At 31.0% G+C, this 21,700-nt stretch overlaps 1 protein-coding gene across 1 annotated transcript in view; it reads right to left on the bottom strand.

The window, feature by feature from the left end:
* Nucleotides 1–21,700, bottom strand: part of LOC133187205 (coatomer subunit zeta-1-like) — a 406,408-nt gene that overhangs the window by 338,539 nt on the left and 46,169 nt on the right. The gene's annotated exons all lie outside the window — the stretch shown is intronic.

Here is a 21,700-nt window from a genome sequence, read left to right as displayed (position 1 = left end):
GCTTTTTATGGAATTATAGTATGGTGGTGTTGTGTCCTGCAAAAGATAGTGGAATATCGAGTGTGTAGATGTATCACACAGGGTGGCCGTCTGTTGTATAAAAATCCACTTTTATATCTATTATAGTACACAGACAGTTACTGTAGGGCAATACCGCTTCTAAGGATGCATATTCTTCGTTGGCCTTTCGTAGGATGTTTTTTTGGAGAGAGATTAATTCTATTTTTGAAATTGAATTAATCACAATTAATGCATGTTTTACACCTTGATGACATTGATTTGTAAAATTTACAATAATTATAGGAATGGTAAAGTCAACTGAACGGAGCCTAGAGATACGCTCATTTTTCTTTTGATATTGATATTCTGGATGAAAATAGCCCCGGGGTGTTCTCTATTTTACCACGCAATATAGATTTTACATGTGTAATTTCTATTATGCTTTAAAATGAATAGCTGATGGAAAAACAAAATGTAATGATATATCAGGAAGCTAATGTTCAACATGGGTAAAACACAACAAAAAATGCAAATTCTACTCTCATGAAAATCTGCCGTCTTATCTTTTAATTAAATTTCTAAACATAGGAATAATTTGTTTGTAGGGCCAATATGAGCAGACTTCCGTTTAGTACACCAATTTTTTTTCCCAGTAAAAATATTCCATTTATAAATTTAGAAATACATAACATATGTTGCACATATTTTTTTGAATGAAATACAAACTAGAGCTTTCGATTAATTAACAAGATAATAAAATTGATTTCAAAATATTTAACTAGAATACATTAAACATCTGTGTGTGGTACACCGAGTCAAAATAAAGCACAATAGAATATTTTCCATACGGAAGTTAAACAGAAGAGTAGCGGCTCTCATTTTAATATAGTAGACTTAGATCGATCATGTGACTGATGACTGTTAGAGGAAGTGGGTACTGTGCAATTATAAATGTGTATGTTCACTAAATGTATAATAGTGTATGTTTCCCATAGTTTAAAGCAAATGCATTAAATTTTATAGCCTCTATTGTGAAATAGATTTAAATAATAGTTATCTCCATAATTCATGCACTCTATATATTTTCACAATTTTTTCTGCTTTCTTCAGAACAAGACTTTTGTATATTAACTTGTCAGCAAATACAATTAATCATTAAGTCAAATGCTGACTGACTTTTTCATACTAATTGTTAGGCCATAATTTACACACTGAATTGTCAACGGATTTTTCCGTTATTACCCGATCATTACAAGGTGCACACGGCGGGTGTGACCGATCGGCAGGGGATGCTCACTCCTTCATGGCACCTGATCCCACCTTTGATGTTTTAGAGGTCCGTCTTTGTTCTGCTCCAAAATTTATATTGTTTAATGGACTTTTGAGCTTGAATACTGTTCGTTATCTCAATACATTTCATCTTAGATATTTAGAAATTGCTGTTTTACAAAAAAATTACCCAGGTTAGTAAAAAATGTCTTGTATAAGTCGCTTGATACACAAGACTGACTCTATAAATAAGTCCTCTGCAAATGAATCCCAAATTTAAACTTCATAAAAGTCACAAGACATACGACGGGTACTGAGAGAGGAGCATTTGACTGTTACCAGAATGATTTATCCTTTCTTGTTCTTTGATTTATCCGAAGAAGTCAACTTATCTAACATGAAGAAATTAATATTTAACCCTGCCACATAATAACCATGGCAAGGTTTTGAACATCCTGTTATTAAATACAACTTGTGCCGTTCGTGATGAAAATAATTTTACTTGTAATGTTTAATCCAAAAATATAGCTAAAACGATGAAATTTGATCATTTGGTAACCTTGCTAATTTAAAAAAAAATACTATAATGTTTAAAACAAACAAAAGATAAGAACAAATCACTGTTTTTTTTTTCTTTTTGAACCATGTGTTACATTCTCATCCAAGAAATAAAAATATTATTGTTATGTAAGAAAAATTACAGCTGTCACATATCTAGTAGATTAATACCAGATACGCTCACATGACTCATATTTCACGGAATTAACGAAGCATTTTTGGAGGAGAAAAAATGCAAAAGTGCAAAACACAAAAGGAAAAGATAGTTTTGTGACAAACGTTTCATGAACCATTTAAGGAAAATATCAAGCTTATTTGTTATTTCTGATTTCCTTGAGTCTTTCGACTCCCACCCTACACGACAGATGGTCATGGTTCCAGACCGTGTATCACATGATTTCTACAAAATTTTGAGGGTACGTGGCATGCCGATGGCGAACAATGGAATGCATTCTAGATTTCATCCGATAAATTACAATTTGTCTTATCTGCAGATTTATTAACGGAAGTTTTCCAAATATTGCTACAAATCTTTGATATATATTGATCTCTTTCTTTCTATTTAAGTTTTAAGATACAATGCTTTAGTTTGAATATTGAAACTGACCCAAAGACAGAATTGAAAGTTGGATGCAAAATGGTTATAGTAATCTACAGCAATTTGTGGGAGATAATTAACTAACAATATATTCTGGACTGCAACTGTGCCCAAACTGCCCTAAAGCAGTTATATTGATAGCCTTGACCTGTATCAAAGCAGTTAATTCTTGATCAGGCCGACTCGTATCAATTAGACATGACGCACTGTTGAGATTTTTCAGTATGTCGACAGGGCAGTCATTTAGATTCAATGATATATTTTAAGAGACTAGTAAATGTAGCACAGTCTGCGTTAAGATGTAGATGACCGAGAAGACACTGCCGAGAGAAAGAATGATCTGCATCCAAAATGTCAAAAGTATTATATCAATTGAGACAACAATGTCTTCAATCAGCAAAGGTAATTTACATACATATGTATAAATATTAATCAAAACATTGTAAATAAAAAAAAGCCATTGGTTTTCTTTGCTTCAGGTAGTAACATTTTTGTCGACAATTGGAAAGTTTAGTTTCTATGTATCCTTATATTTGAATTATTTTCATTATCTATTCAAACGTGATTGTCTTTTTTAAGTTTTGATTTTAGATGTAAAAGATGGAGATAGCGAACAGTGATCAAGCTCATATAAATCAAATAAAAGTACAAATCGTGAACAGGACAAGAACAAGGATCTCTGAAAACAACAGAGGTATGATCAGGTGCCTAGGAGGAGCAGGCATCCCCTGTCGACCGGTCACACCCGCCGGGATCCCTCTGTACTGATCAGGAAAACGGAATACTCCGTAGTCAAATTGGTATAAAAACATTGACCTAACAATTGGTGTGGAACATGTCAGTCATAATACAACCAAACAATAGGTTGTATGTGCAAATAAGGTCATTACAACGACCATGGAATTAGCGAAATGTTAATTCTAATCGAGATAATTGGAAACCCTGCAACATCAGCTTATTTGTCAGTAGCCTGCCTCGGTTTAACATTAATCGTATTTAGAACTTGCTTGCATACCAAATAAGTTGAGAGACATAAACAACATATACAGGTGATAGTGGAATACTACTACATAAATAGCGAAAGTTGACAATGGAACAAAAAACAAAACCACCCAATTCTCATGCATGCATTTCATTACATTACATTTCATTGTGGATGATGAAATTATTTTGGACAAAAACAGAGAAAGTAAGAAAATGAAAAATTTCTGAGTTTTTGTGAAATCTCCAAACAAGTGCAACAAACTAAGAGATCACATATTGAAACCCCATACTAAATGAAAAAAATGTAGGAGCGTTTGAAAGTTTTTTTTTGGTAAAGGGAAAACATTGAATAAATAGTACTAACGTGTAGCGTCTTAGTAATTATCCACCATTTACTGAGCATCAATGATTTTCCTTCAATGTAAGCATCAAACATCCAAAATACAATACTGGTAAACTCTTTAATAAAATTGAATACATGTATTATGAACTTTTCACAAAGAGAAGAGGAGGGTATCGTCACCCTTGGCTGGAGAAGATGCTGATAATAGAACTCTTTTATTAGCCGACCTGATTTTATATTCTTAAGAGGCAGAATTTATTCGAAAACTTCTATAAAAAAATCTTTCTTTGCCTTTCAATTCGACACTCAGATATATCGACGACATTAAATTAGAAATCATATCTCGACTCGATATATCCCAGTAAACGAATGAGAGACACTGCAGAGTCAGCCACATCAATTTCATGCTAACTAACAACTAAACTCTATGAAAAATCAAGATAACGAACAGTAATGAAGCTCAAAAGTCCACTGAAACAATACAAATTGGGAGCAGAGCAAACATGGATCTCGAAAACATCAGAGGTGGGACCAGATGACATGAAGGTGTTAACATCCCCTGTCGACCCGCTGTGTGATTTCCTTGTCATGATCGGACAAACTGAAAAATCCGTAGACAATTCAGGAAGAAATGGACAAAAACGTCAAACAACATTCGACTTAAAAATAGATTGAATTTGCTAACAATGTCTTTGTATCGACTATAGATTTTTTTGAATTTAGAGACTAATGATATTCTTGTATCATCAACTCCTTTGTCAATAGCTTGCCTCCTTTTTTGCCTCCTTGTAGAACATGCTCTACCGTATCGGATCAACTGGGTGACATAAACTCCATATGCAGGTGAAAATGGTATATTGCTATATAAATAAGGGAAGTAATGTAGAAATGTTGAAGTCATCAAGTTTATCATGTTTTGTTTTTGGTTTGCCATTAATGTCTCTCTAGAAAAATATCCACAAAAAATGAAAACACATACACACAAACAAACAAAATACCTTTGCCATGGAGTACATGTAAGCAAACCCTGTCGAGCGGTCACACCTGCCGTGTAAGCTCCTTGTGATTAGGCAAAGTAAAACATCCGCAGAAATTCAAGATTTAAAAATGGCCTAACAATTTGTATGGCAAACGGAATTACTTCAGCTTTTCAATCCTCAACTTTCCTCATGTAGTATTATTCAACTGTCATCTGCATATGGTGTTTATGTCTATGAACTAAGTTTGGTGAGCTAGATCATGTTCTGAGTACGATTAATTTTTAAACAGAGACTACTGACAAATAAGTCTTTATTGCAGGATTTTTAACAACCTCTTTTCAAGTCAGCATTTTGCAAAGTTATGAATGTTATAATGAGCTTGTTTGCAAATACAATCTATCGCTAAGTCGTATTTTAACCGACGTTTTTAATTTTTTGTACCAAATGTCAGGCAATTAGATTTATACTAATTTTGACTAGGTTAGCTCGTTTACTTACTGCGGATGTGACCGGTTGACAAGGAGCGCTTGCTTTTCTGCTCTGATCTTGCACCTCATACCCTAAAATTCCCTGTTTAAGCTTCGTATTTTTTACAGGATTTATGAGATTGGTCACTGTTTTTTTTTATTTTCACCCTTTCATTACTTGTAGATACCTCTAAAAAGTAATCATATTCCTTTATTTGTATGTCAGTTACACACACTAGTGACACAGTGAATACTTTCCAAAAGTAATCATACAGCTTTAATTTTATTTATACATTTATTTTATTTCATTGTTTTTCTATTTTCATTTATTTATATTCTTATTTATTTCAAAAACAAAATGACAGCTGGACCAACACAAAAAATCTATAAATCTTATGAAATTTGGAGAAATTGACGCAAAAATTGCATCCTTTAAAAGTTATTTTGATTGCTTAAATAGTAAAAATATTAGATAATAATAAAGATAAAGAAAAACAGCTATTGTTTAGGACTTTGCTTTTATTTCTAAGTATCTATGTATATATACGTAATGAGGCCCAATCTCCAGGCGTAGTGACATGAAGCCAGCTAATAATTTACCGTTTCTATGCCATTGACGTCTTTTTTGTTTTTTCTCAATATCCTCACCTTGTTTTACATTACAAACTAGGAAATAAGAAAAATACTTTAATGGTAATGTAACAACAAAGCCTAATGATAAAAGTGGTGATTTCAATTTTGCAATCATCAACTTCCCATACTTATGTAGCAATATACCCTTATCAACTGCATATGGGGGTTTTGTCTCTTTAGTTGATTCGATACGTAAGAGCATGCTCTACGTAAAAGCAATTTCTAAAACGAGGCAAGCTATTAATAAATAAGCTGATGAGGCAAGAATATCAACAATTTCGTTTATTCATTCTCTGGTCGATACAGTGACCATGCTTGCATTTACAAGTTGATAAAATAAGGATATCAACAGTCTCGTTTATAGTCATCAGTTTTATGGTCGATACAATGACCTTATCAGCAAATACAATCTATCATTAAGTCATATGCTGACTGACTTTTTCATACTAATTGTTAGGCCATTATTTACATACTGAATTGTCTACAGATTTTTCCGTTATTTCCCGATCATGACAAGGAGCACACGGCGGGTGTGACAGGTCGGCAGGGGATGCTCACTCTTCCTTGGCACCTGATCCACCTCTGATGTTTTTCGGAGGTCCGTGTTTGCTATGCTCCCGATTTGTAAAATCTAAATGGACTTTGAGCTTGAAAACTGTTATCTTCATATTTCATCCCAAAGTTGATCATGATTTATTTGGAAATTTCATAACAATTATTTGATCTTTGTACAACAACACAATTAAATGAATCACATGTGATGCCTCGCATAACTTTGATATGTACAGTGTATTATACTTACGATTTCAATTTGTAAAAAGATATAAAATAAGATCGTTATAGTAAAAAATTTTAAGCGCTTATTAAAAGTCTTGCTAATATGACTTAGTACTCTCGTGATATAATAAACTATGTTGTTCACCGAAATCGCAGGCATATAGCAAATTCTTCTGATACTTTTATTTGGTTACAGAGTTTGGAGTTATAGAGGAAATGAATTATAGTAAAAACTTTTCACAAATTCATATGTGACAATATGAAAATAGGCATCAATAATATTTTATTGCTACATACATATACGATGTTATAATTTATAACTCTGTGCTTTAAAAAATTGTTTTCTAGCCCTTTATGTTTATATTCTTTTTCATATTTTGTTTTGAAATATGTGCACAAAACAATATTTACATATATTAGTTTCAATAATTTTATTATTTCATACACCCAATCCAGTTTTCAATGTCACATTCAGGTTTTTAAAAAAAAATTTGTTTTTCAAAAGATGGGCAAATGCATGTAAATGAACACTGAATGAAAGGAAACAAAACTTTTTTATTGAGGCAAAATATCTTCCAACAACTGTTGCATATTCAGTCTGTGGTTTACTCCACCTTTGGTGGCCCTTTGTTCTAATGAAAAGATAAAAAAAATCAATTACTCTTCGGAAGAACAGTGAATGGAAAATGACGTGGATAACCTCGTGTGGTAAATACTCTTGCTTTATGTTAAATTTCTGAGAAAATTCATAAACTGTAAAGATAAAAGACAAATTTACCGATATGACCATGCTGCATATGAAACTCATATACGATGATGAAATTTATTGCTTCATAAAAGTAATTTATCTCTCATTATTCTACAAATAAATGTTGCAATGATCAATAGTGATTGGTTTTTGTTGAGAGTTAGAAACTTGACTCTAGTTTACATAAAAATTAGCTTAATACTTCATAAAGTTCTTAGATCCGAAATAATTGCTAATTAATATGTCAATCATAATTACATAAGCAACATAAAAAATATTTATTATCTGATTAAAGAATAACTAATAAAAAATATGACGAAGTTCAAGAGGGGCGTTAATAAATGCACAGGTTTAAGATAATGAAGTAAAATACATTTAAGTGAAGGGTTAAATTCATGTAATTTTTACTTTGTAGCTTAATAAAAATAAATCATTATCAAAAATTACTCTCTCTCTCTCTCTCTCTCTCTGTGTGTGTGTGTGTGTGTGTTAATTATTTCAATCCTTTACTTTGAATAAGATTTTGCAGAAATATAAACAACTTATCTTAAAATTTAACCCTGTAACTGATTTTTTAAACAATACCAAAAACTGTGTTAATTGATTACTTAACTAGAAACTACACAGCAATTACATGTTTTCTTTAAAAAAAAATTGGCGTAACCATTTCATGTCAATGCTTCAAGATGTACAAAATAAAATCACAATTATTGAAAAATGTATTTAGATTATGAGATAGTTTGTAGTTTGAGAAATTAAATATGATTGTTATCATATCCTTACAAATACATAACAACAATTTTCGATCGATGGTTATAATTTACATGTATATATAATTCAAAAAAATAATATAACATTTAATATTTTTTTTAATTTTGTTTGTACCTTTTCGTTACCATTCAGAAGTTTAAAAAAAAATTGAACTAATGAGATTTTTTGAAAGAAGATGATGTCATTATTGACTATGCAAAATTAGCAAGAAAATAATTATTATTAATATGAAATATGATATTTACTTATAATATATCTTTTACTGTATAAATCACTTTTAATTTGATAATTATTCAGTGAAAAATACATGTATATTAGAAAAAAAAATTAAAAGCATATAAGATAAGCAGAACAATATTCATTTTTAGCGCAACTGTATATTGATACATACAAACTATGAAAAACAAGATTGAGCAAATTAATGAATAAGTATAATTTGTTTGTAGTTTTGATTTGTATGCAATAGTATTAGTCGAATTAAAACTCATTGGAATATCATCCAAGTTTTACAGCTATTTTCATAACTCGTCAGTCTTACAAGAATCTGTGCATCATAGTGTGGAAAAGTATGTGAATATAAAAGTAGTTATCTTCATGCTGACAATTCGAAACTTTACAATTTGTTTCAAAAATTTACAATAATAAACCCCCCAAAAAAGAAGCACAAATTTATTAGAAAAGGCTAAGTTAAAAGCAATTTCTACGTACATTTATAAAACAAAAATATAATCAAAGGACTCGCGAGGATTGCTATTCTTACCTATTGGAAATATGAAAAATTTCGCTTTTATCAGCCAAATAATAGCTAAAATAGTTTAGTTCTGCGAAGTCCTGAATAATCAGGAAAAGCAAACAATGAAATCTTTTGTTAAGCCGAATTTAGTAAAAGTAATTATTCGTAAAGTAAAATAGTTATTTTTTTCTGATCTTATAAAGGTATCTATTAATCATTTTAAAGATCAATACATATAACATTAAATTAATTAATATTAAAGATCATTTTATATCAACATTACATTAATTGGTTTTAAAAGATATCTCTGGACTTCTTCATTCTAAAGATTAATTCATATTTTTCGTGCAAATTTTGAGGATTCAAAGTGCAATAAATAAATGGAAGAATTTTTGAAAATAAAAGACTTAAACACTTTTAATCTAGAATGCTCGTGGAAATACTCACAAAATGAGGTATTTAGAGTATTTTCGTTTTTTCGACATTGAAACATCGTTCTCGTCCTCCTAATATACACAATATTTCCCGTCTTAATCAGTTTTGTAAAAATATCATAATGTTTTTTCCTGATGTTAAAAAAATTTCAAAGAAGCAATTTTGTATATGAAATATATACTTGAGTATTCACTCTTTATGTACAATATAAATATTGTATGTTGTCAACATTTCAATATTTTTTAAATTGCTTGTCTATCTGGTAACTGACTTCGTAAATCCTTAATAAAATGTATCAAATCAAATATTGTGCGTAATAAAACGTTAGACATCTTCATTTTTCACCATTACAAAAACAGTCAATTACATGGCGACGCATCTCCCTTAAAAGAAAGAGAAAAAACAATGGGCGAATATTAATTTTCTCAGGAGAGACAAATATCTCACATTTATGAATTACTCTCTGCAAGCGATGAATGTATGCATGAAATTGAATGAATTATTCTATCAATTTGTGTGGTCTACACATTAGAAATTACCATTTCTGCCTACGGGACATAAACTTAACATACGTAATTTAGCGCCCTCTACCAAAGAATTGCTAATAGTATATACAAAGCACAACGTTAGGTACAGGGGATTAATTACCATGGGAAATTCTGATATACAACATTAGAAAGCAATATTTCCTCAGATCAGTGTTTGACAAATGATGACATAATCAATTTGTTTATTTCATGGCCAGTAGAATGGAAATGGGGAAAATTGATCGTTTTAATCTAGATGGAAGAAGGGTTATTAGATATAGGTATTTTCGAATTAAATAATTACATATCTCAAGTAATTATTGACTGATTTCTTAGCTGCAGTAAATAAAGCTGATGTGTATAATTACATGTATAATGAAGAAAATAAACTATGGCAAAAATTAGAATTTAGAAGACCTTTGACTGGAATTCGCTGTCAAGTTCTTATTGACATTACACTAATGGTACTTATCCACCTCAAGACTGTATTCGGAAATATGTCCCTTTTCCGTTTTAGGGGTATATTTTCCCTGGCAAAATGATACCAGTCCCTCGGTGATTTAAACCATAAAGACACAAAATATGCCTTTTTTAACATTTCATTATAAACACCACAAGTGTCTAAATTCAACAATGACATCTTCAGTTTTTATTTTTTATATTTTTAGTATAAAATACATTTAATACATACAAACGTACATGGAATAATAGCATCATACAGTCCTTAATTTCACTAATTTTCATGTTACTTGAAATATTCTGGGTAATATTTTTACATGTATTCGTTATCAGGATGCATGTTTTATTGAATATATTCGCTGCTGAAATTGTAAAGTCCTTTTCACATCTTCATGGGACATTTCCTATCCTCATGGGATATAATGAATTTTCAATTCCTGGATCCTATAACTTAGAGAAATTACTCACCTCACAAAGTAATAATTAATTGCTCAGGACTTAATTTTTTTTCAAAAACCATTAGAATATTTCTTAACTCATTGCTTCAGATTATATTTTTGTTGGTATCTTTATTTCCAAGATTATAAATAAAAAATGGATAGTGTTGTTCAAGAAAAGCGTATGATGTGACCTACAGAAATATAAATAAAAGTGTCTTGAATTTCCGAAAACAACATCAAATATACAACAAAAGGGAGAAACAACAGCAACTGCAAAAATGAAAGGTGGAGAAAAGAAGAAAAGTTACAAATACACTACAAATGCAATGTAAGTTCGTATAATCTAACATGACATGCAACCTCTAACTTTCTTACTAAAAAAGTGCCGAAAAATACAAATGTATGTCTATTATTTAACAATAGTGTACATTATTTTTCACCACGTCAGTTAAATTGTAGATAACTTCTTTGAGAATCAATTCTTCTTCTTTTTGAAAAAAAAAAACAAACCAAAACAAAAAAAACTGTTATTTATAAGATTTTCAGATTTGAACAAAGAATAATCTTATAGCTTGACATTCATATTAAACATTCATTAACCCGCGTAGGATTTAAAGTCTGACATCTTTTTAGTAGGAGAGGAAAATGTTACCTAAAACATGAAGATAGTATTCGATTTTATTCATTAGATAAAGTTTGAATATTAAGGGAGGCATAAAAATGCAAAGAGGTTTTTGCTCAAGTCATACGGTATCTTAAAGATAATCCTTCCTACGCCGTTTTTCATTTTTATGTTAAAGAAACACAAAAAATATTATACTTACTGCCTTTATATGATATTTGCACGTCTCACTGTCTTTAAAATATTGTGAAATTCTGTCAAAGTTTTTCATTTGAAAGTAAAGCAAATGCTTTGGAGACGTCAAGGAGAGGTAGACGTTATCTACTCTGTGTTATATAAGATATATGGCGACTGTTATATTATCTAGAAGTACAAGACATAAAGACATGAAAGAGGGTGAGGATTGACTTGTCCTACTCAAGTTTTCGACCCGAGTACATTGTATTCAAACCAGGGCTATATGATATATATAATGTTCATACTTCATGATTATATACTTTCCCTGTAATATTGTATAAGCAAAGAGCAAGAGCCACGAACCATCAAAAATGGCCCTGTCTCAAAAAGTAACGGGGTTTTGTCAATTGATAGTGTAGACTTTTAGCTTTTCTTTGCCGTTTTTCTTTTTTCGATATCGATTATATTTTTTGAAAAAGAGAGTTTGAAGTATGACGGTGTTTTAAAAGAAAAATGCTAGTAGAACGTCATTTTTTGAAACGTAACGTCGTAGGGCGGAAAAATTACCTTGAACGATTTTACATATGTGACTTTGAATTAAAACTAGTATTAATTGGGATAGATATTTATTATCTTACTAATAAACTTCATAATTAATTTAAGACAATTAAGGACAGTTGGAAATTGATTTCACATCGCAGTCTTGATGGCAACTGCGTGTTTAACTGATTGAAATTTATAGATACATGTACAGTAAAAATAATCTGTGTTACTGTCTCGGAAAGTTTTCACTCTACCTGGTCCCTATGCTAATATAATTTTTAAGAAGGAACATTGTATTTCTATCCCTTGAACACATTTTTGTGCGATGCATCGCTCCTAATTACATGTAAGTATTGAGTATTGAACATCATTAAAAAAAAACATACGACTTGCTTCAAATGACGATAGCCTGTCCAACTTAGTTTTCCGGACTTTTTCCTACACGCCTGCAAATATTAGCTGATCTTTGGAATGCGCGTCCAGGTACGAAGTTTGTTTTTCAAAGTGGGGAAGAGGGCAGTCAGAAAAAAAAATAACGAGATACCTGAAATGATCTTAAAACGAATGTTTCTAAACTGAAGAACTACAATGTAATTCAATAAATGGATAGAAGTAATTGCAAAAAAAAATTGTTTAAATGGAAATAGACTTTTAATGCGAAATTCTTAGATCCTTAACTTGCGAGTATTTTAAGATATAAAAGTTCTAAATGATTTGGAAAAAGGGAGGAAGTAAAAAGTTGGAAGGACTTGTTTCATTTGTAACAATATTTTGAACGTCGTTTTCGAAACAGAGACATAGATTAATTGAAAAGGGGTGTCGCAACTTATCAGAATGGTTTATTAAGCAAACAAAACTCATCAAAACATTGTCGCCCTAAATGTGAGTTTCTTTGGAATAATATGGAATACATTTCCAAAAAAAATATTCTTAAGAAAGATAAACCTGTTAAAAATCACTAATTTAAGGCTAAAGCAGAAAATAAATCAGCCCTGTTCATTATTTTATATTTATCGATATTTGCTAGAAACCCCCCCCCCCATCTCTTGCAAAATATTCGAATATTTCTCTCCCAAATATCTTAATTGCAAGGAATTTGTAAAGATAGAAATCTGCGAAAATTATATGATTATTTTTCATGTAAATGTACAAAATAATTAAACTTGAGCAAATATTCGTTTTTAGCATACGTAACTATAGTGTAAAATTCCTACTTTCGATTTCATTGCACATAATGGTTTTTATGGTTTATAAAAAGAGTAGAGCTGCATTTATATTGCTGATATGTGCAGGCCCGTAGGAAGCAAATTCATTGGGGGGGGGGGGGGGGCTCAGCCATACATTTTCAGTTGACAGTTGAGGAGGCACTACCAAAAATTTCCTGACGAGCAAAAAAAAAAAAAAAAAAAAAGGGTCATCAGACGTTTTTATTGAGGGGCACAAGCATATAGTATCTATGTTTATGATAGTAATCTTTATATCGGCAAAATTATCACCCCCCTTCCGGTTCCTACGGCCATGATGTGGGTCACAGTCATAAGTGAAAGACATGTACAGGTGTTCATTTATCCTTGTCTTATTGTCCTGCAATCAGCGCAAGATTGATTTTATTCAACAAAATCTTGCTTAAAAAGGTAACACCCTCAGAATTCAATTCAACAAAATCTTGCTTAAAAAGGTAACACCCTCAGAAACAATAAGAGCTGTCCCTATATTTTCTTTTCAGTTTTCTTTATGAAATAGTTTTTGTACACAGTGGTGGCGCCGCACAAGGCACCCCTCCCCTTCTCACTGAGAAAAAAAATGAGAGGAGTAGGAAAGTATAAAGCAATTTTCAATTTCTAGATTGATTTCAATTAATAAACAATAAAGAAATTTAAATTCAAGACAGCTTATGGGATTAAACTTTAAATAATTACACTAATTGCAAGTTTTGCTGTCATTAGTTTGTGACCCCCCCCCCCCTTTCTTTCAACCTCAACTGGAAGTCTTGGATCTAACCCCCCCCCCCCCCGATAAGTCCTTTTTACATATCATGATACTAATAATTAATTAATACTGAGGAAGGAGGTACAAGTGTACTATACCAGAATAAGCTGACAATAGATTTAAAAAATATTATTATTTCATGTATTATAAAAAAAAAATCTACTTCATTGGGTATAAAATAACCAGCTATAAACAAATTACGCCCATACGTTTCAAAGAATATATTCTTGGTTTATTGTTTTGAGTTTTAAAAACATTTTGAGGAATCTCTCTCTCTCTCTTTCTCTCTCTATAAGATTTCATGGTGCTGAATTCTAAGATAAAACAAAACTGCATACTTACAGTCGCAATGAAGAAATGGTGGCAGATAAAAAAAACTTACGAGTAATTTATATGTAGTGTACTTTATTTTATTTATTTCTATTCTTTATTTTGTCTAAATAGATTTAAAACCACTACCCCCAACTATCTGACGATCAGAAGCATAAATTATTTATATTGTGATAGTAACAATAAAATATTTGGAGCACAGTAAAAGATGCATAAACATTTTATACTGGATTTCTAAGACATACTCTGATATTTTTTATGCATTTTTGCTCACTGGGGTGTAACTGAATTATGTTTCACAAATGATGACAAAATCACTTATGTGTTATCAGGGGCGTAGCTTGACTTTAAATTCTAGAGAGGCAAAACCATACATGTAGCAGCAAGAGGTCTGGGGCCGTCTTAAGCCCCCAGCAGGTTCCGGGTGGTGTCATGGGGGGGGGGGGAGGGCACTCCGACAGAAAATGGAGTTGGGGTTTTTAAAATGCAATGAAATTTCATTTGCTGTACTGGTTTCTTTATTTAAGACTTCAGCATGATACTACATATTGTAAAAGAATGTAAAGGAGTTAATAAATATGTTTACTAAAACTTTTGAAACATATAAAGGTGAAAGCCCTTCTTGTTAAACTTTGCTTTTATTTCTTTAAAACTTCAATTCAACATTATAGAACTGCTTGAAATGTTAAAAGAAATGCAATTAATTTTACGAAATTATCTGAAATGTATTGTTAATTTTGGGAAGGGGTGGTGGTGGTGAAAAATCTAGTGAGGCAGTTGCCTCATTGCCACAATGGAAGCTACGCCCCTGGTTATATGTACACATGCATCATCAATATCCTCTCTTCGAATTTATTAAATGCAGACATATTGAAAAATATATATGCTTTCGAAGCAGGATGGAAATTCACCCTTTTGTGTTACATGCATAAGAATCATCTCAGAGGATTTTTTAAAATATACAGTTATTATATCGATAGCTTATATATGCTGGTACAAAAGAATATAGTTATAGTATATATGCATGTGTGTATCGATATCGGGTTTCGTCAAAACACTTGCACTTGATGAACCCGCGCCCGTGACCTAGATTCTGTTTAGCCGAAATGTAGATGATTATCCAAATGCGTTTTTTAATTCCTTTTTTTTTTTTTAATTTTCACTTTGCACAGCAAGCTATGTTTTTATTATTTCGTTTGTTTTACAGAGGTCTAGCGTGATATCTTTGCTACATTCTCTTTTAATTTGTTTACAGTTTGAGTCATGTCTGTTAACACGCACAACATTATTAAACTTGTCGCAAGAATATCAAAAATAAATAAATAAAAATAAATATATATTTAAAAAAATGCTTAAATATAAAATTGTAGGTCTAATAACAGCTTTAAAATAGCAGGTATTGTGGGGGTGGGGGTGGGGTGGGTGTGTTAAGGGCAGTAAAGAAAACAATTTGGCGTGAATTTCTGATAATTAATAATCTGATGGTATCATCCAGTTGGGCTTTAATCATACAAATAATGACAGCATTCCAGAGCATAAAAACTTTTCAGCAACATTCCAAATAGTTTAGAGCCTTTATGACGTCATAACTGACGTATTATTAGTAACGTCATATATAATGGACCTACATGTATTCACAATAAAAAAAATGTTAAATTGCCAGATATTTATTTTAGAAAATGTTTATTCTTGAGAGGTTTTTTTTCCACAATAAGCGTTTTAAACGAACAATAAATTGCTTTTTTCGCGTATTTTGTGAAATTTATAATTTTTTATTGTTGTATGAATTAAATGTTAACGATTGATTCACAAATTAGTGATTATTTGATGCATCAAAATTTAAATATAAAATCAAATTTCATATTGGCCACACCCACGAACAACAACGATAATAAGCATAAAGATTTGTATCGGCAATATCTATATCTATGGTAAGTATAAAAGTTGTTCTTGAATGTGGCCACAACTAACTTTGGAAAAATCTGTCGAAAAATCGGCATTTTTTAACGCTTTTATCACACCATCGCACGTTCCAACCGTCGCACGTGCCTAATGGCGCATTATTTAACAAAATAAGTTACGTATGGAAAATAAGTATGTTGTCCTCTAACATTTAATGTATAGGACTCTTGTTGAATCAAAACTTTATTTTTGTGAAAAACACAGGGCCAAATTTGATGGTTCGTGGCTTTAGCTCTTTGCTCAAGTTAGGTTAAATACACACTCCGGGACCAAGATTATGGGATCAAGAAATATATACATACATGTATATATACCGAGTAAACATTTTCTTTTTAAGTATTTATAGGAATTCCTTTTGAAAGGACGAGATATTTTAATTCTATACCCTTACTTTTCTTCATGAACATTTTAAGTACCATGGAAAAAATTCTAACGGTTTGTACAAATACTGATATATTCTGCATTTCCAGGCAATTAAAAAATTATTTTAAAAAATCTTTGTATTATGTTAAAAAGAAAATAACTTATGTACTTTATGTATTGTGAAAGAATTCATCGTTTATCTCTGTAAACGTAGTTATGTCACCAAAATTGGGATTAATGATCATTTTGTCTTTCAAAAGTAACCACTTCTGGTTATACACAATTGACTCTAACATGCAATTTGTTCATAAAATCAATTTACTTTTCTAGGTTCAAAGTTTTTATTGATTCAAAGCAAAAATACAACAAACAAATATTATAAAGAGTCCTGATCCGAAAGTGATACCAAAATAATAGTTGTAAAATCTTAAGAACACATCGAAAAAAAAAAAAGCAGTTCACAAGACCTGCTTGAAAATATGCTGCCATAATAGTAAGTAAACATAAAAAAAATATCTGATTCAGTTACTTATTCATATTAATTTTTTTAAACAGATTGTGTTGATCAAGTAAGAGATTCTGATTTAGAAGGTAAAACAGGAGAGACAGGTCGCTCAATAGATTTTGTTTAGACGGAGACGCCAGACAAGCTAGGAAACAAGAGAAAAGTTTTGTAATTTCTCTGTACAAGAATGAAAGCAAATTATTACATAATTAATCTTCCTGGTACCCTCAAAGACCAAATGAAATGTAAGTCACAAAAGGCTAATAAAAAGGCTTTATTGAAGGGAAGTAAATATAATATTCATTTTAATGTTCCTGGGTTTCAACTTTAGCAATTATTAATTGTCTCTGTAATTCAGGCATGAAATCATTTTTTTTTACATGTTTAAATACTGAATTAAAATTTGAAAGATATAATTATTCTTATAAAACTGAATACATTTAAAAGCATATTCTGCTAATACATGTGAGTGATGTTTTCTTTGTAATAGTTCTGTTAATTTGAAATAAAATCATTCGTTTACGCTGTATTTCTTCGGTTGTCGTTCTGAATTGTGTCGATTTGAAATGATTACCTTATCGTTGTAAATCTCAGATATTGAATTTTATAGCAAATACGGTTCATTTTATTCAACATGCACATTGCTGTGATTGAAAATTTAGAGCTAAATATTTTATTTAAGAACTCGTGTAAATCTTTCTAAGTATCAGGCAGTGAGATTATGAATTATGAAAATAAACGATTATAATCAACGATTTAGTGTTATTATCAATCTCTATGTAATAATCATTTTTATTTTATAACACTTCAGGCATATTTCTTAATTGAACACGGACTAACGTTAATTCCTCAAGCAAAAGGTAGAAGCCCAAGTTCGGAATGATATTTAATGCAAGGTAAAAATGTACTCCCCAAAAACATGTACTTAGACTTATTTACTTTTGTGATCATTGCAAGGTTATACGCTTCCAAAAACGGATACATTTTTTGCTCGCTAATTACATTTTATTGCATTGGTTATCATGACATGACATGTGACACGTGGAATATGAGGTTATAGTGCCATTTTGTCTGATGTTGAAACAGTATGCCAATTATTGGAAATGTTTTATGTTATAAATGTCAACACCAAAATATATTCTAACGAAAACAATTAATATGATATTGATAGGTGATTGGCAGGCTCAAATTTTAAGATCACTGCTGCTCTTAAAACAGAAAAGCAAGTCACATTTTCTGATTTAATTTGGTAGTTTTGGAAAACTTTATCAGCAAAACAGTATTGCTAAGAATTTAAGAAAACACTTGCTGTGACCTACCACTCGACTTTCAGATATATTGACGAAGTTTAATCAATTACCATTAGTTACTTTCATTCATGTCGACTACTTATATCCCAGTAAACTCGAAATAAAAGACACCACAGAGCTTGCCACATCTGTTTCATATTTGGATGTTTTACTGACTATAGTCCATAGGGACCAACCAACAACTAAATTGTATGACGAACGAGAAAATTTCAGCTTTTTCATCGTCAACTTTCCTTATTTGTGTTGTAGTATTCCGCTATCATCTGCATATGGTATTTATGTCTCCCAACTTATTCGATACTCAAGAGCATGATCTGAGTACGATCAATTTTTTAACCGAGGCTGGCTACTGGCAGATAAATTGATGTAACAGGAATTTTAAAGTTTAAAGTCAACATTTCGTAAATTTTATGGTCGTTATAATGATTTTGTTAGCAAATACAACCTATCATCTGCAGTGCACAGTGGACATGTGTAAAGTACTTGAATATGTGTTAATTTATCCTTGATTACTGAAATATAAAATGATGACAAATGTGTCGCGAAAAGTCAGGAACCGCAGTACATCCAGTTTATTGCTGACTTCAAACTGCGGCCATTGTGTAATATCTTGACAAATGACACCCAAAGCAACATAAAGATTGTAGAAAAATTAATATAACAACACTATTGTCTATGGAAGAAAACCTCTAGTCCAGTTTCAAAATTCATCAAAGAAGGAAGTTCTTTCAAGTCTATGAACCCCGTCCATCGGGATTTCGAAGCACTGATGCAATGACATCTTATCTAACCGCACCAAATATGGTAACAATAATTCGCCAATCATATTTCTCTTCTGCAAATCCATTATGACATCTTATTTCATTTAAAACTACTTCATTACTTCAGTCTAGATTTTTGTCTGTTCAAAAGAATATTCCTTCCAAACATAATTTATGTAATTGGAGTAAATAAGTTTAAGAATTGTTTTTCTTTTTTGCATTATTCCTTTAGAAATACTAATAGTATATTAAGTACATTAAGAAAATATTAGCCATAGTATTTACACTTTAATGTTTTCATCAGAAGATCTACAATGCATTGAAAAAATTATTGTAGTATAATGCATGCTTAATTGTGGTATAATGTACGCTTTATGCATTCTGAACAATTGATGTGCAAACAAGCTTCGACTTCCTTTCTTTAAAGTTTCTTTATATAGATTTATATTATCTAGAGTTTTTTTAAAAAATAAATTTGAAGTTAAACCAAATCTTTAAAAAAAAAGTTACAGAGCCCAAGTGATATCTTTTTTAATTTTAAAATTTCATTTCACAAATTTTTGTGTTGTTAATTTCAGAAGGCAAGTACTTCAAGGGAACTACCTGGCCAGTACAAGTACTTCTCTGGTCCAATATCAGTACTTTCCTATTATGACACTGTTTGTACTCGACGACCACCACCATACTGTGTCATGACTCAAATCAAACATAGCACGTCTGCACTGTGATGTCTTTATTCCACATTATGCGACCAAAAGTGCTGGTCATCTTGTGCAAATCATTTGGTCAATATAATCTGACAAAACGGCAGACTACTAGTCTGCTCTTACGAGGGGTTACAGGGGAAAGCGTGGAACAGCCAGTGCCGTGGGAGCTGTTCACTCAACCATGGAAGGCGTGTGAAGTCAAGCGTGACGGGCGCAACAAGAGATAAACTCAGTTACAAAGAAAATGAATAAGATTATTGTAAGGTCAGTCTCAGAAATAAATATAACGAAGCTTAATCATTTTTCTTTTTGAAATTGTATCTTCTTTGAAGTAAAAATTTTTCGATTATTTTTAAAAGAAAACAGTTAGTCATGAACGATTTTTTTTTATTAAGCTAACAAATAAAATATAATTCATAATTATCTTAATAACGAAAATTTCTATTTATTCAGACATTTCTTTTGAAAAAAATTTGAACATAGGCTTTGAAATGTACGCTAAACTTATTTTGCAATTCATTTAGATATAATTGGTATCTTCTCATTTTTTTTTGGTTCTATCTGTACAAAAGAAAGAACCTTTCAAAAACTCATTTATTTAAAACAATCCTTACAAATTTATTTTTTTTAAATGAAAATTTTCAAAAGAAATATTTAAAAGAGAAACATTTGCTCCCGAATATGTTCAGATACTGACACACACACACACACACAAATGAGTGATTAAAGGTTTAATTAGATAATTAGTGAGTAATCGAGTATGATGAACCATTAATCTGTATAATTTCTAAAGGACTGGGACAATGTTTATTTATTGCTTTTGATAAAATAACCTTTTGAAAATAATCAAGTAAATAAATTAGGGATGGCAATCGAATACAGAATTGCCAATCGGTTAATCATAAGACGTTCCGACCGATTAGTCGGTTAATCGTATCAAAAATTCTCGACATAGCTACACTCAAATAAGTAAGACTATAAAGATGTTCATATAGTAATATTATGCTTATATTTATATATGATCAGAATACTACATAGCATATATTGTATTTCAATTTTAATGGGCTAAAAAAAGGAAAAAAGCAAAGAAAAAATTAAGAAACCCATGAAACATCATGAGGTAACTGCAAAGGATAGATGGGGTAAGGTACACATTATGATCAGTTCACAGAAGTCAGCGATCATTTAATTAAAATCATTAAAGAAACACAGGACAGGGTGGGTAACGACATGTGTTTAGACAGCAATTAACGACTCGAAAAGTGACCAATTACCCCCATGCAATGTCAAACGGGAGAGCCTTATTATCTCCAAATCAGCTTAAATAGATAGGTGAACATGCTAACATTTCAGAAAATTTTATATGTATTTTTTAAATTGAATTTTCAGGAAATTGTATTCAAATTTAAACTTATATTAATTTCTTCCGACTAACCGATTACAGATTTTCTAACCGATTACCATCGTTCCGACCGTGTAACCGGTTAACCGATTACAAATTGCCATCCCTAAAATAAATAAATAAATAAATAAATTTCTGTACTTTTGAAAAACTCGTTTGCAGTTATAATTGTTGATAAATGGTAAAAATTTATTTTTCAAACTTTTTAATTGCCAAAACATGTCACGACATGGTAAAAAAAAGTGTATTATCTAAACATTGAATTCTCATTGGCTACTTTAACCTAATGAACCCTCGAAAGAAATGG

Source organism: Saccostrea echinata, unplaced genomic scaffold (genome assembly GCF_033153115.1).
Source record: "Saccostrea echinata isolate AGI-Se365-2 ecotype Australia unplaced genomic scaffold, CSIRO_AGI_Sech_v1 ptg000014l, whole genome shotgun sequence".
Lineage (NCBI taxonomy): Eukaryota > Metazoa > Mollusca > Bivalvia > Ostreida > Ostreidae > Saccostrea > Saccostrea echinata.
Note: the sequence above shows the minus strand (reverse complement) of the source record. Positions and strands in the feature narration are given on the sequence as shown.